General features: G+C 34.8%; 1 protein-coding gene across 32 annotated transcripts in view; it reads left to right on the top strand.

The window, feature by feature from the left end:
• TBC1D5 (TBC1 domain family member 5) overlaps positions 1 to 16,587 on the top strand; it is a 682,585-nt gene that overhangs the window by 199,437 nt on the left and 466,561 nt on the right. For 7 of the 32 annotated variants that reach the window (XM_016426459.2, XM_056800295.1, XM_007505139.3 and 4 more), the window contains one exon: positions 10,419 to 10,452. The exons of the other annotated variants lie outside the window; for them this stretch is intronic. The gene's annotated coding sequence lies outside the window, so the exon portion shown is untranslated. The remainder of the gene's footprint in view (positions 1 to 10,418; positions 10,453 to 16,587) is intronic. 32 annotated transcript variants of the gene reach the window in all.

The following is a 16,587-nucleotide window of genomic DNA, read 5'->3' as shown; positions in this document are numbered from 1 at the left end:
GTTCGAGAAAAGATCTTCAAGAAAGAAGCTTGAAACTTTTATATCCAGAGAATGAACTGTTGCAGAAAGATGCCTAAAACCTACACTTCATCAAGAAGATCAAGAATGAACTTTGGATATGATTGATTGGACTGAACTTTTGATTGAACATTTATTGTAATTGTACACATTTATGCCAAAAGGGACTGCCCCTAATTTGGCTTTCTGTCAATGCGCCTAGCAAAACATTGGTTTTGCTTTCTTTTCTATTTCTTCTCTCACTATTCTAATTGAATATTGTATGAATCTATAGTTAGAAGTGTATTTAGAACTACAAAATGATTATGTTAAATGATCAATGGGGAGACTAGTCTCCCAATGATCATCAGGGGGGATTGTAAACCTTAAAATTTCTTAGACTAGTGAATGTTGTAAATTTCACCATTGGAAGGTTTCATGATTAGAGGGAATTTCCTACTGATAGTAAGAACTCTATTGGAATGTGAACCCCACTGGCATGGGAGGTTCCTTCTCCTCCCTACTTAAGATTACTTTAGGACAGAAACCTTTTTCTGAACAATGGAAAGGGCTTTGACCTATGCTTAAGCATAGAACAGGAAGTTCTTTGAGTCATGATTGATTTTAGAATTGATACAATAGAGATACTTGGAATGACAGAACCAGGTCTTGGAACTTCCAATCTCCACCCTTCTCAGGGTAACAGGATTTAGGAAGGACTGCAGCAAAGGATCAAAATTTAATTATTTGAGAATATGACCTTCAACAGACATGTGCAAAGGGGACAGACCTCTGGGCGGTCCTGGGTTAAGCTAGAGCCACCATTGGCACAGGGAAGACATGGACAGTGACTGGTAGATGTGAGAACTGAGGGGAGGGAACTGAGATTGTGTCCTTAAAGATAGCGGGGTCTGAGGACTGAAGGGGGTTGGAGAGGTTTTGCTCTGAGAGGTGATGCTCTGAGAAGCTTGCTCTGAAGAAGGCTGGAGGTGGAGGCCCCTGAGACTGTTCCTCCATTTTGGTCACGTGAGTGATAGGGACTGATCTCTTTTCTTTGCCTCAGCTATCTAAGGGCTTGGGCCTTTTGGCCCAGCCTAAATAGAGGGGGTATTTAAGCCCTATTCCCTTCTCTCCCCTTACTCTCTCTCTCTCTCTCTCTCTCTCTCTCTCTCTCTCTCTCTCTCTCTCTCTCTCTCTCTCTCTCTCTCTCTCTTTTTCTCTCTCTCTCTCTCTCTAATACCTTTCTTCCTCCTGTTTGTAATTAAAAACTCCATAAAAGGTTGACTGCTGACTTGGGTTTTCATTTTGGAATTACATAGCTGAATCCCTTGGCGACCTTAAATTAATATATATCAGTCTTTTAAAGTGATTTCCTTGTCACACCATGGAATTCCTCCATTTTATTATTCCTTTTTGCACAATAGTATTCCATCACCAACATATACCACAATTTGCTTAGCCATTCCCCAATTGATGGGCATCCCCTCGTTTACCAATTTTTGGCCACCACAAAGAGAGCAGCTATGAATATTCTTGTACAAGTCTTTTTCTCCATTGTCTCTTTGGGGTACAGACCCAGCAGTGCTATGGCTGGATCAAAGGGTAGACATTCTTTTATTGCCCTTTGTGCATAGTTCCAAATTGCCCTCCAGAATGGTTGAATCAGTTCACAACTCCACCAGCAATGAATTAATGTCCCTACTTTGCCACATCCCCTCCAGCATTCATTACTTTCCTTTGCTGTCATGCTAGCCAATCTTCTAGGTGTGAGGTGATACCTCAGAGTTGTTTTGATTTGCATCTCTCTGATTATAAGAGATTTAGAACACTTCTTCATGTGCTTATTAATAGTTTTGATTTCTTTACCTGAAAACTGCCTATCCATGTCCCTTGCCCATTTATCAATTGGAGAATGGCTTGGATTTTTGTACAATTGATTTAGCTCTTTATAAATTTGAGTAATTAAACCTTTGTCAGAGGTTTCTATGAAGATTTTTCCCAAATTGTTGTTTCCCTTCTCATTTTAGTTACATTGGTTTTGTTTGTGCAAAAGCCTTTTAATTTGATGTAGTCAAAATTATTTATTTTACATTTTGTGATTCTTTCTATGTCTTGCTTGGTTTTAAAGTCTTTCCCCTCCCTAAGGTCTGACATGTATACTATTCTGTGTTTACCCAATTTACTTATGGTTTCCTTCTTTATGTTTAAGTCACTCACCCATTTTGAATTTATCTTGGTGTAGGGTGTGAGGTGTTGATCTATTCCTAGTCTTTCCCACACTGTCTTCCAATTTTCCCAACAGTTTTTATCGAATAGTGGATTTTTGTCCCAAAAGCTGGGATCTTTGGGTTTATCGTATACTGTCTTGCTGAGGTCGCTTTCCCCCAGTCTATTCCACTGATCTTCCTTTCTGTTTCTTAGCCAGTTCCAAATTGTTTTGATTACTGCTGCTTTGTAATATAGTTTAAGGTCAGGGACTGCAAGGCCCCCATCATATGTGTTTTTTTTTTTCGTTATTTCCCTGGATATCCTTGATCTTTTGTTCTTCCAAATGAACTTTGTTATGGTTTTTTCTAAATCAGTGAAGAAGTATTTTGGTAGTTCAATGGGTATGGCACTAAATAGATAAATAAGTTTGGGTAGGATGGTCATTTTTATTATGTTGGCTCATCCTACCCATGAGCAGTTAATGTTTTTCCAATTGTTCAAGTCTAGTTTTAGTTGTATGGAGAGTGTTTTGTAGTTGTTTTCATATAGTTCCTGTGTTTGTCTCGGGAGGTAGATTCCTAGGTATTTTATTTTGTCTAAGGTGATTTTGAATGGGATTTCTCTTTCTAGTTCTTCCTGCTGAGCTGTGTTGGAGATATATAGAAAAGCTGATGATTTATGTGGGTTTATTTTGTATCCTGCAACTATGCTAAAGTTGTTGATTATTTCAATTAGCTTTTTGGTTGAATCTCTAGGATTCTTTAAGTAGACCATCATGTCATCTGCAAAGAGCGATAATTTGGTCTCCTTCTTGCCTATTTTGATGCCTTCAATTTCTTTTTCTTCTCTAATTGCTACTGCTAGTGTTTCTAGTACAATGTCAAATAGTAGAGGTGATAATGGGCATCCTTGTTTCACTCCTGATCTTATTGGGAATTCATCTAGTTTATCCCCATTGCAGATGATATTATCTGATAGTTTTAGATATATACTGTTTATTATTTTTAGGAATGACCCTTCTATTCCTATGCTTTCTAGTGTTTTTAATAGGAATGGATGTTGTATTTTATCAAAGGCTTTTTCTGCGTCTATTGAGATAATCATGTGGTTCTTGCTGATTTGCTTGTTCATGTGGTCAATTATGTGGATGGTTTTCCTAATCTTGAACCAGCCCTGCATCCCTGGTATAAATCCTACTTGATCATGGTGGATGACCCTTCTGATCACTTGCTGGAGTCTTTTTGCTAGTATCCTATTTAAGGTTTTTGCATCTATATTCATTAGGGAGATTGGTCTATAGTTTTATTTCTCTGTTTTTGACCTGCCTGGTTTTGGAATCAGTACCATGTTTGTGTCATAAAAGGAGTTTGGTAGAATTCCCTCTATGGTTATTATGTCAAATAGTTTGTATAGTATTGGGATTAACTGTTCTCTGAATGTTTGATAGAATTCACTGGTGAATCCGTTGGACTCTGGGGATTTTTTCTTAGGGAGTTCTTTGATGGCTTGTTGGATTTCATTTTCTGATATGGGATTATTTAAGAATTCTATTTCTTCTTCTGTAAGTCTAGGCAGTTTGTATTTTTGTATATATTCATCCATATCACCTAAATTGGTTTATTTATTGCCATATAATTGGGCAAAGAAATTTTTAATGATTGCCTTAATTTCCTCTTCATTGGAGGTGATATCCCCCTTTTCTTCTTTGATGCTGTTAATTTGCTTTTCTTCTTTCCTTTTTTTTTTAAACCCTTACCTTCTGTCTTGGAGTCAATACCATGTATTGGCTCCAAGGCAGAAGAGTGGTAAGGGTAGGTAATTGGGGTCAAGTGACTTGCCTAGGGTCACACAGCTGGGAAGTGTCTGAGGCTAGATTTGAACCTAGGACCTCCCATCTCTAGGCCTGGCTCTCAATCCACTGAGCTACACAGCTGCCCCCCTTTTTTCCTTTTTTAAATTAGATTGACCAGTACTTTGTCTGTTTTGTTTGTTTTTTCAAAGTATCAGCTTCTTGTCTTATTTATTAAATGAATAGTTCTATCACTTTCGATTTTATTAATTTCTCCATTAATTTTTAGGATTTCTAGTTTGGTTTTGTGCTGGGGGGTTTTAATTTGATCGCTTTTGAGTTTTTTTATTTGCATTTCCAATTGATTGATCTCTGCTCTCCCTAGTTTGTTAATATATGCACTCCGGGATATGAATTTACCTCTAAGTATTGCCTTGGCTGCATCCCATAAGGTTTGAAAGGATGTTTCGCCGTTGTCATTTTCTTCAACGAAATTGTTAATTGTTTCTATGATTTCTTCTCTAACTATCCGATTTTGGAGTATCATGTTATTTAATTTCCAATTAATTTTTGATTTGGGTCTCCATGTACCCTTGCCGATCAATATTTTAATTGCCTTGTGATCTGAGAAGTCTGCATTCATTATTTCTGCTTTTCTGCATTTGTGTGCCATGTTTCTGTTATCTAATGTATGGTCAATCTTTGTGAATGTGCCATGTGGTGCTGAGAAGAATGTGTATTCCTTTTTATCCCTATTTATTTTTCTCCATATGTCTATTAATTCTAATTTTTCTAAGATTTCTTTCACTTCTTTTACCTCTTTCTTATTTATTTTTTGATTTGATTTATCTAAATTTGATAATGGTTGGTTTAAGTCTCCCACTAATATGGTTTTATTGTCATTTTCTTCCTTCAATTCTCCTAGTTTCTCCATTAGAAATTTGGGTGTTATATTTTTTGGTGCATACATGTTGATTAGTGATATTTCCTCATTATCTAATGACCCTTTTAACAAAATATAATTACCTTCCCTATCCCTTTCTATCAGGTCTATTTTTGCTTTGGCTTTATCAGATATCATGATTACCATTCCTGCCTTCTTTCTGTCAGTTGAGGACCAGAAGGTCTTACTCCATCCTTTAAATTCTGATTTTGTGGGTGTCTACCCGTCTCATGTGTGTTTCTTGAAGACAATATATGGTAGGGTTTTGGATTCTAATCCATTCTGCTATTCGTCTACGTTTTATGGATGAATTCATCCCATTCACGTTCAAAGGTATGACTGTCACTAGTGGACTCCCTGGCATTTTGATATCCTTCCCTAATTCTAACCTTTCTTCTTCAGCTCTACCTTTTAGTCCAGTGATTTACTTTAAATCAGTCCCCCTTGTCCCCTCCCTTGATAGGTTTCCCTTTCTAGTCCCTCCCTTTTTGTTCCCTCCCCCTCCACCACCCCCCTCTTCTTCCCTCCCTTTTTTGTGTTCCCTCCCCCCTCCCCCCTCTTGGTTTTCCCTTCTCCCTTCCCTTGTTGGGTAAGATAGGCTTCAAGATCCCAATGGATCTAGATGTTCTTCCCTCTCAGAATTGATTTCTCTGAGAGTAATGTTCGAGTATTACCTATTTGCACTCTCTTTCTCTCTTTCTTATAAGAGTATTCTTCCTCTCCCCTTCCCGTCTGTACCTTTGTGTGACAAAGATTATTCTTTTTTTTGTTTTATTTTTCAAATATCTCTTGGTATCATCATCGATTCTCCCAGACCCTTTTTCTTTCTTTTTTTTTTACATATCATTTTATAGGCTTTAATGCCCCAATTTTTAATTATGAATCATCTTTGTATTTACTATAATAATGGAAACAGTTTTTGAGATTTACAAATAACATTTCCCCACATATTAGTATATATAATTTGATCTAATTGTAGCCCTTTAAGAAGAGAGTTTGAATAAAAAAAACATTTTTCTCCTTTTCCCTTCCTTTCATATTTAATTTTTCATGTTTCTTTTGATCTTTGTGTTTGGGTGTCAAGTTTTCCACTTTTTTCTAGTCTTTTCTTTTTGTTTAATGCCGATACTTTCCCCTGGAAGTATATAGTCAGTTTTCATGGATAGGTGATTCTTGATTGAAGACCCAGTTCTCTTGCCTTTCTGAATTTTTTTTTTCCAGGCCTTGTGGTCCTTTAGTGTGGAAGGTGCCAGGTTTTGTGTTATCCTGATTGGTTCTCCTTGGTATCTGAATTTCCTTTTTTTGACTTGTAGAATTTTCTCCTTCAAGCTAAGAAACCTCTGGAATTTGGCAATTACATGCCTCGGAGTTGTTTTTTGGGGATTTAGTGTAGAGAGTGTTTTATGAACTCTTTCAATGTCTATTTTTGCCCCCTTGTTCAAGAACACCAGGGCAGTTTTCTTGAATGATCTCTTATAGTATGATGTCAAGATTTTTGTTAATTTCTGACTTTTCAGGTATTCCAGTGATTCTCAAATTGTCTCTCCTTCCTATTGTTTTCCTGATCTGTCACCTTGTCAGTGAAATATTTTATGTTTCTTCTATTTTGTCAATCTTTTGGCTTTGCTTTATTACATCTTGCTCTTTTGCAAGATCATTGGTTTCCAGTTACTTAATTCTTGTCCTTAAGACCTGGTTTTCTACTTTAATCTTTTGGTATTCTGCTATGATTTCTTCATTTTTTTTTTAGCCATTTCCCAATTCTCCTTACAGAAGGTTTCCATCTTTTTGATAAGCTCCAATTAAAATTCTTCCAGGGCTTGTGAAGAATTTCCTTTTTTTTTAATTTTTTAATTTTTTTTAGGTTTTTCCTCTGTTTGAATTTCATCTGGTATTTCCTCTGTAGGCTGGATTTTTCCTCTTTAAAAATTCTCGAGGGTCACAAATTTTGTTGTTTTTTTGAAGGATTTTGAGGCTCTTGTACATAGTTAGCCATTTCCATGTATGTTTTTCCTTCCCTTTTTAGTCAGAAATCTGAGTGAGCTGGGCAGGTTCTCTGTGTATGGAGTTAAGGAGTAAGGGTTTTGCCTGAGGCAAGAACTCGAATCTCCACAGTCCTTTGCAGCTCTTTTCTGTGTTACCTTCCCAGGGATGTCCAAGGTCTGCGCTCCCTTGCCTGCCTGGTCTAGCTGCTTTCAGGGGTAGGTCCCTGGCGGCTCTTGTCAGCTCCAATGGACTCAGAATGCCCATTATTCGCTCTAGGGGTGCTCCTTGCTCACTTGCTGGTTCTGGTGGGCACGTCGACTCTGAGCACTTAAGGTCTGAGTTCCTTCAAATGCTCTGGGGTTTCCTTTCTAGTTGCTTTCTTGGGTAGGTCCCTGGAGGTCCTATTCAATTCCCAAGGACCTACACGTGCTCCTTACTCACTCTAGAGGTGCCCCTCGCTGGTTATGGCCTGTGCTGCCTCTGGCTCTGGCTCTGTAGGTAGAGTGGGGGAGGGTGGATCAGCTCGCTTTGGTTTGGAAGCTTTTTCACCCTCTCATAGTTTGGAAATGCCATAATCCCATGTACCTTCAATGCTGTGCCCTACTGTACAGTTTCTCCGTTCTCCTGAAAATGATTTTTAAGATTATTTGAAGTGGTCTTTGTCAGTGTGTGCTGGGGAGAGAATGTGTCCCGCATCTAGACTGCCTGCATGCTTATCCAGACTCAGCTACTTCTTTAACCAAAAATTTATTTCCTCATTAGTCCTCTAAAAATTTTAATTGTTTATTGTTTTGATTCCAGCTCCTTGAGTTTTCAAAGTTGTTTGGTTTTATAATGTTGTTGTTTAAGTTATTCTCCTGATACTGCTCAGTTTATTCTTTTAAGAGTTCATTAAAGTACTCATATTATGTTTTATACTATTGATGATATAGGTTTTTGTTCAGACTCTGACAACTTTATTCTGTATCAATCCATATAAATCTCTCTATGTGTTTTTGGAAGAATCTCTATCTTAAGAGATTTAACATTTAAGTGATTTATAAATTTCCTAAGCGATTTCTTATCTTGAGTATAATGGTACTCTCTTACATTCATATACCATCATTTAGCCATTCCTGAATTGATGGACTTTGTTATTTGCCAATTTTTTTCTACCACAAAACAAAGCTGCTATAAATATTTTTCACTTTTCTTCCTTTTTTTATCACTCTCTTTTGGGTGGTTCGGTGGCCTAGCAGTGGTATATTCAAGTCATTTTTTAGTTGAGTCTGACTTTGTGACTTCATTTGGGGTTTTCTTGGCATGAATACTATAGGGATTTGCTTTTTATTTCAGTTCACTTTACAGATGAAGAAACTAAGGCAAGCAAACAGGGTAAGTGACTTGGCCAGTGTTATACAGCTAGTCTGAAACCTGATTTGAACTCAGAAAGAGGAATCTTCCTGACTCTCACACTAGCACTCTGTTGTGCTGTCTGAAATATACCCCATAAAGCACACTAAATTTCTATGAATGATAGCTATTATTATTATTATTATTATTATTATTATTATTATTATTATTTATATGGTTACAAGTAGCCTGAATTTTTTTCAGTGAAAACTTTGTGTCCTTAGAACATTCTTCAACTTGTAAAATGACTCTCCTTTGAATTTAAATATTCTTATGTATTTTAGAAATTAATCTTTTATCAGTGAAAGTTGTTGCAGTTTTTTTAGGAATATCAGTTTGATGTCTGAGTGAATGGACTGGAATGGAAGGAAGGAGAAACTTGTGGCAGGGAGGCTGTTTTGTTAATCCAAGCATGAGATGATGAGAACTAACTCAGTGTGCTGGGAAGTGTCAAATGAGATAAAATGTCATTTACACAAGATATTGTTGAGAAGGTAGAAATGGCAGAACTTGTTACCTGATTAGATTTGAAGGTGTGTGAGGCTGATGACTCAGGTTAGAAGCCTAGGAAAATCGTGCCCCAAATCTAACTGACAATTGAATATATTCAAGCTGGATACCTTGTACACAAGTTATAGTCAACATTTCCAAATCTGAACTCATTATCTTTCTTCCCAAACCCTCCCCCCCTTTTTTTTTACCAGTTTTTTCCCCAGATATTTACCAGTTTTATATCAATGATGTAAGTGCTAAAAGAGCTTGGTCAAGACTGAACAATTTCTAGAAAACTTCATAAAGTTAGAGGAATGATCTGAGCTAAATGCTATAAAGGGAGAATATAAGAAAGAATTATCTTGTGGGATAGTCATTATATTTTTGTTTTCTTTAGTGGACCTCATTATATCCTCTTTTTCTTGAACAATTCCTATCTATTGCATCCTCCCTCTCAGTCTTAAAACATCATCAGTAACATTCCACTATTATTCAGCTATATTTCTACATTTCTCCTCTTTCTTAGCTAAACTCTTTAAAAAGCTATCAACAGTTGCCCACAATTCTTCTCTCAATCAGTCTACACAGTGCAATCTCACTACTCTATAGAAACTGCTCTCTACAAAGTTAAGACAAATCTGATGACTGTTTTCTCAATCCTCATCTTTTGACAAGTTTGTCCTCACATTCATCAAGAATATTTTCCTCTCTCTGCATTTTCATGACACTGTTCATTGCTTGTTCTTAGTTGTTATGCCGATCAACATCTACTTCATGCTCCTTAATTGTGGTGCCTATCCATGTTCCATCCTGAACCCTCTTTTTCTTCCGTCTGAGCAACTTATCTGCTCCTATGGATTTAATTATGTGGTGCTTACTAGATCTATATGTCCAATATGAATCTTTCCCTAGGATTTCAGTCCAACCTAATTAATTGCTTGTCTGACATTTCAAACAAAGATGTCCCAAAGACTACTTACTTCTTCCTTGTTTTTTAACTTGACTTGTTTGAAAGCATATCTTTACTTCTAAACTATCTCTTCTTTTGTACTTTTCTATTTCTCCCAAATGAGTTACCTTCCTTATAGTACACCAGGTTCATAATGTTGACTTTATGATCAATTCCTCACTCTCTGTCACTGTACAAATCCATCGATGTGAAATCTTGCCATTTCTACATCTACAGTATTTCCTACAGACTACCACCTACCACTGTTAATCATCACTTTTCAGTTAGATTTATCATACTTGTCTCCTAGTTGGACTTCTGCCTCATCTCAGAATTAGTTAGCATTTTATTTTTGTTAACGTTTTACTTTTTATTTACTTTATTTTTATTTCTTCTCTTTATATTGACTTTCAGTGTCCTTGTGTATGACCTTGTCTCCCCTTTTAGAATTTAACATCTTTGCAAGTAATGATAGTTCATTACTTGTACTTGTATCCATAGCATCTTGCCCTTTGCCTGGCACATTGCCATATGCATGTTAATTGTTTATTCTCAATCTGATATTTTGTATGTATAATTTCCTAAATATCCCCCCTATGCTAATGTAGTTCTGTCCCCCTTTTTTGTGATTCTCATTTTTTTTCCTTATGATTTCTTGATAGGCTACCCCTCGAGGCTTGCTTCTTGTTCTCAGAGGTAAAATACTATTTTCTCATTCTTGCTGTAGTTTCTTAGTTATGCTTGCTTATCTTTCTATACCACAGAACTTAGAGCGGTGCCTGACCCATAATAAACAAGCATGCAACAAATGGTTTATCATTCATTCTTGCTTTTTGTCTGGCCCTTATATCCTAGTCATGCATGTTATTAAATTCTGTGTCTTGGTTTATAATGAGTTTATGATGTGCTTTTTTTTTGGTGAATTGGACTACTTCTGCAACCTTCTGACTTTGGGTTATTTGTAATTTTGATTTCTCTGAGATAGTGATGTTCCATAGTTATATCTCTAAACTATCACCAGGAAAATGTTTGAGTTAGTGAGATTCTCTCATTTTCTTCCCTTTTCCCTCTTCTCCATCTTTTGACAGCTGGACCATTATAAATCATTGAGAGGAATTTTGTAGTTTCTGAAACTATAGTTTATGTTTAGGTTTTCCTACTCAATTCATAACAGTGGTAATGATAATAACAACTACTATTTATATAATGCTTCCCATGTGCCAGACACCTTGCTAAGCACTTACTTGGGAGGCAGGTGCTATTATTATCCCCATTTTATAGATGAGGAAACTGAGTGCATATAGGTTAAGTGATATGCCTCCTCTGCCCAGTTTTTTTCCTGTATTGCATATTTGAGCCATTTAGTTTGAAAATCACAAATTTATATTTTAAATAGAACTAGAGCTATAGACTAAATCTGTGATATTGTATATGGACTTACTGGAATTTTCTTTGCATTGATTAATTAATTAATTAATTATTAGTCTTAGAGAGTTAACTTGGGAGCTGGTGTAGTGTGTATCAGAGGCAAATCTTCCTGTCTTCAAGACTGACTCTGGCTGACTATATCATACTGTCTTTTAAAATACTGAAAGAGATTGTAATTGGAAAAAGAGTCAGAAATAATTTTCATTTTTATCTAATGTAGGCATATCCATTGCAAAGATTTCATGAACCAGCCCAATTTACTCTCTAGGCTGCTTCATATCTTTGCTTAAATGTGTTTCATTTATGTCTCATATTTTATATAAATACATATGTATGATAATACATAACCATCAGCTTGTTTAATAAGACACTCTATTATTAGCCTTACCATCTTCTTACTCTTATGTGAGTATCACTACACAGAGGCAAGAGATTTTAATAGAGTAGATATTTATTATTTAATTATAAAGTCTATAGGATATTTATTGACAAAGTAAGAAAATGTTAAATTTTTATTCAATTCTGGGTCAAACATACATTAAATACCTACTGTGTCCATGGGTGTTTTAGGCACTGAGGATATAGAGATGAAATATGACACAGACCTTGTCCAGAAGAAGATGCCATCTATTGGACCTTGGGGGTAGATGTTAACAAAAAGGAGTATAATCTTTCCCACTGAGAATGCTATTAATCTTGTCTCCATCTCACATACTTTTAAAGAAAAAAAAATATTTTGATTAAGAATTAGAGGATATCAGTAATAACAAATTATCTTCCCAAGTTTACTTAGAATTATATTAAAATTTTAGAAATCTCCTAAGATCATGGCCATTGTAATAGCAAAGGAAAAAATCCTCTACTCTTTCCTAAAACTGAGACGGGTGAGATACAAAACCCTGATTTCACCTTCCCCCTCCTTAGTTTTATAAGAGCTAATGAGCAGTGAAATTGACTATCAGTTTCACCTCCTTTTTCTTGTAGTGCTGATAGTCCTCTGTACCTGCTGTTAAACAAAGAAGGAAATAGCCTGATATCTCTTAGTAGGTTGGCAAGGAAAGAACAAGAAACTGTATGAATAGGTTTTTAGCAAACTAGAAAAATCATCACAGACTACTGGCTCTAGTTGCCTTTTTGGAGGGTTAGTATTGCACCATATCACCTTGTAGGGAAGCCTGCATATTAAAATATGATACAACTGCCATATTTAAAAGTGCTAACTTTATCTTAATTTCTTGGCTATGCTTATTGAAAGTTATAATCCTAATATTGCTGTAATGGAGAGTCATTTGAGCTCTCTAGTTGGAAGGACCCTCAGAAAACAATGAGTCCAAACCTCTCTTCTTTTATCTTTAAGGATTTATTATCAAAATCAAATGTACCTTATGGAAAAATATGCAATGGAAAATTTGCAATTTTTGGAAAATAATTTTGTCTTATTTTAGGTATATCATTTATTTAAGAGGACAGCAATCAGTTTCTTTGTGGTTATTTTAAGAACTTTTATTATGAATATATTTAAAGCAACTCTTCTGTAGTTTTCTAACTTCTTATAATGAATGATTTCCAGTTACTAAAGTATAGCATGATTATGAGGGGATATTTTCTTTAAGGCCCAAAATATAAAAGTTGTTTAATTTTAAAGAAAAGTATCAGAAAAAGATTTCTTTTTGCTCTTCTAATTTACAAGCAAATACTTCACAAAAATAGTAGTAAACATTTGAACTAATTATACTGCTGAGGGGAAGAACCTTACTAGGATGCCTTGGTTGTGGTCCTGCATCTACTATTAACTAGCCTTATTTTAGGCAGGTAGCATCAATGTTTTAGGCCTCAAATTCCTTACCTATAAATTAAGGGAGTTGCAGTAGGTGTTTTCTAATTTGGTAGTGTGTTTGACCTTATTGTTAGTAATGATTTTGTCAGCTTTCTTTGAATATGTTTTTATTTTTTGTAGGTTATACATGCTTTAAAAAAATCTTATATGTTAATCCAATTTCCCATTGAAGTTGCTGATTAAAGAGAATTGTGTACCAGTAAGGGTACTAAAACCTTGACGTTATTTTAATCTGATAACGAATGGGTTTAAGTTCATGTTCTTTCAGTTGTTGGCAACAAATCTAAACCTGTGTTTTTTGGATTTATGAGGATAAGTCCTGCTTTGGCAATCTTGTAGATCCTCAAGAGAATAGTTAAACAGTGATTAATCATTGTTTCTTCACTGAGTGTGCAGAAAAGAATGGGAAAGCTGCATTTCACACTTCTGAAGCAATTAATCCCCATGATCTTAGCCAGGTTTGTCTTGTAGATAAGTCGGGATACAAAACTGTACCTAATTTATCAATGTATGCATGCCATAAAGTATAAAACACACAATTTATTTCATATCATTTATAGTCAAATGTAAAAAAAGAGTGACTTTGCCATATCCAAGAGTGTTTCTTACATTACCTTCATATAAACTAAGTACCAGAGATTACAATGGGATTCCTGTTTATTGTGCACATCTGGTGCAGTCACTATGCATTTTCTCATTCACTTGCTGGCATTTTTAGTGATTGTGGCATAAATCACCTTGCTAATCAGAAACATAAGTGACGGGAAGTCATCTCCCTTTTTTGAACAATGGGAAAAAACATATGGCTTCTTAGACAGGACTTGGCTGTTATAGTATTTATGTGGCATTATATTTTGTATTTAGAATTTCATATTAATTGCAGTGGTTTGATTGAAAGCATCAGACACCCAATGTTAATGGTCAAAGTATTTGTTTTATTCTGCTTTTTTAATATCCACCTTGCTTAGCTTTTATAGCTCTCTTGGAAATAAAGGAAAGGAAAAGTTGTTTCTCATATATTATGAATTTCAGTGTATTTTTTATAGAATGATTTTAAAATTAAAAGTTCTTTAATAAATCTCATCAGAAAGAGTGGTTAGTTGGTTTATTGATACATGATAATGCTATTTCTGAATGACAAATATAGCTTGAAATTAAATTATGGTTAGCTTTTAAAAGACACTCCAGGCTACTGTAAAAATTACTGTTTTAATGTGACAAAATAATTTATGATAGCTTAATTTTTCAGGATAGAGGTGGTAGTTATATTTTAAGAGGTGCTGTATATTCATAGAATTGTTTTTGATTAATTTGAACCACCTGTGTCCATGTTGCAATTAAAAAATAAAGATAAACAAAAGATCTTTTTGAAACTTTTTTATCCAAAAAATAAATAATCTACTAATTGGCTCTCCTCAGTGAATTTTTGCCATTAGCTAAAATGTTATGGCAGGTGTAAGTATTCTATATTTCTTGAACAGGTAATTTTTTTTTATACTGGTGATCCCCAAGGTTTTGCAGTTGTAGTCCCATATCCTTTTTTGTGTTTCAGTACCATTCATTGCCCTTCTGTAGAATTTCTTTTCTACTATTTGTCATATTTTTATTCGCATTTTATTTTGATAGTTTAGGACATGGCTGCTTACTGTATGACAGTATTTAGCTGTCCTAAATGAATATGTTATTCAGGTCTTGAATAAGATGAAATGAATAAGATTCAGATCTTATTCAAGTCTTACTCTAAGATTTTATAGATGGCATTTGATGATCATTACAAAATTGTAGAGACAGGCAGATGGATAATATTATTGGAAACTAATACCATGGATGAGTAGTCCTCAATTTCCTTATTGGGAAAATGAAAGAGTTGAATTATGATCCTTAAGGTCCTTCCTTGCTGTAGATACTACAATTCTATAATTGTCTTTCAAAAGTTAGTAGAAAGTAGATTCCTAAAATTTTAGACTGCTAATCTCAATGTCAGTTATTGGTAAAATTTTTAATAGATATTTATCAAGTTGTTAGGAATGCTATAAGACCAAAGAAATAATCACTAGTAGCAATTATAGGTTCATTAAGATTGAAAAAATATTACTAGATTGAAACTAAAACCAGCATTTATATCATACTTTATAGAATATAAATAATATGAATCTCCTTTAAATACAGGTCATTTTCACAGTATAAGCTCTATGACTATTAATCATTAAATGAATATGTATTTGGAGGCTTTTTAGCAGAGCATTAGCTCTGGAGAAGGTCCTACGAAGCTAGAAAGCTGCAGGCCATTCTAGCTAAGTTTGTAGAGCTATTTATTGTGATATACATTTGTGCAAGTATTACCTATATTTATAGAATTCAGAAGTCCTTGGAAAATTCACATCTCTTATTTGAAATAGCCTCAGTTTTTCAAGAAAACAATGCAGTCACAGCATAAACATTTGAAAGAAAACTTCTGATGATGTTTTGTGGACAAGATATGTCAAAATAGAGTGGATATGATTATGTGGCCGTGGAACTAGAACCATAAGATTACTACAGTAGAATAACTTGGAGCTCAACCATTTTTTATTCAATTTTAAAAATCAAGTTTGGAAGATATATGTAATAGAATACTATTGTGATGTAAGAAGTGATACGGGGATGGTTTTATTGTAACTTGAGGGGAATTGTTATGAATTGATAATAAGTGGAATGAACAGAATCAGGTGAACAATTTACACACACACTAACAATAATGGGAACTTTGATCACCACTGTGACCAATTTCCAGAGGAGTAATGATGAAATATTCTACCTCCAGATAGAGAAACAAAAGACTGGTCAGTGTGGAATGAGACACATATATGTATGTACATATATATATTTAGTGGTTTTCTTTTAAACTTGGTAAATGTGGAAATTTGTTTCTCTTGGCAACATGTTTGTAATGGGGATGCCCTTTTTTTTTGTTTTTAATTAGAGGGAGGTGAGAGAGAAAGAGGATGGTTTTAAAAATTCAGTGAAAAACAGTTATAGTTATTCTAAAATAGAATAAAAAATACTTTGAGAAAGAATATGTTTTCCCTTCATTGGAGATCTTTGAGCAAAGGCTGGAAAAGCACTTTGTGGTGAATCTTAGTCGGATATAGACTGGACTAAACAATTTCTTAAATTCCTTCAAACACTTAGTCTTTTTGAAGAAAAAGTTCCATTCTCTACCTTCTCCATCCCTATGGAGATAGCAGAATCACAGAATTTTAGATTTGGAACTAAAGAGGCTATGTATTCCAATCTATGTCTCAGAAAAAATTCCCAATGAAAACATAAGTACAAGTGATTAGCCATTCATTCTTTATGTGAAGACTTCAAGGAGTAGAAACCTATTACTTCCTAAAGGAATCTTTTTGATTTTTGAATAAGTCTGTTAAGTTTTTCCATCATGCATAAATATGCCTCTTTTAAATGTTACTCATTGTGCCTTGTTTTGGGCCTTGGAGCCAAGTGAAACAACTTTAATAGGCCACAAGATGTCTCTTCAGACATGTGAAAGTAGTTATCATGTCCTACCTAATGTTTTCTTTTCA

The sequence above is a fragment of the Monodelphis domestica genome, chromosome 5, assembly GCF_027887165.1.
Source record: "Monodelphis domestica isolate mMonDom1 chromosome 5, mMonDom1.pri, whole genome shotgun sequence".
Classification (NCBI taxonomy): domain Eukaryota; kingdom Metazoa; phylum Chordata; class Mammalia; order Didelphimorphia; family Didelphidae; genus Monodelphis; species Monodelphis domestica.
This window is presented reverse-complemented; position numbering and strand designations above follow the sequence as displayed.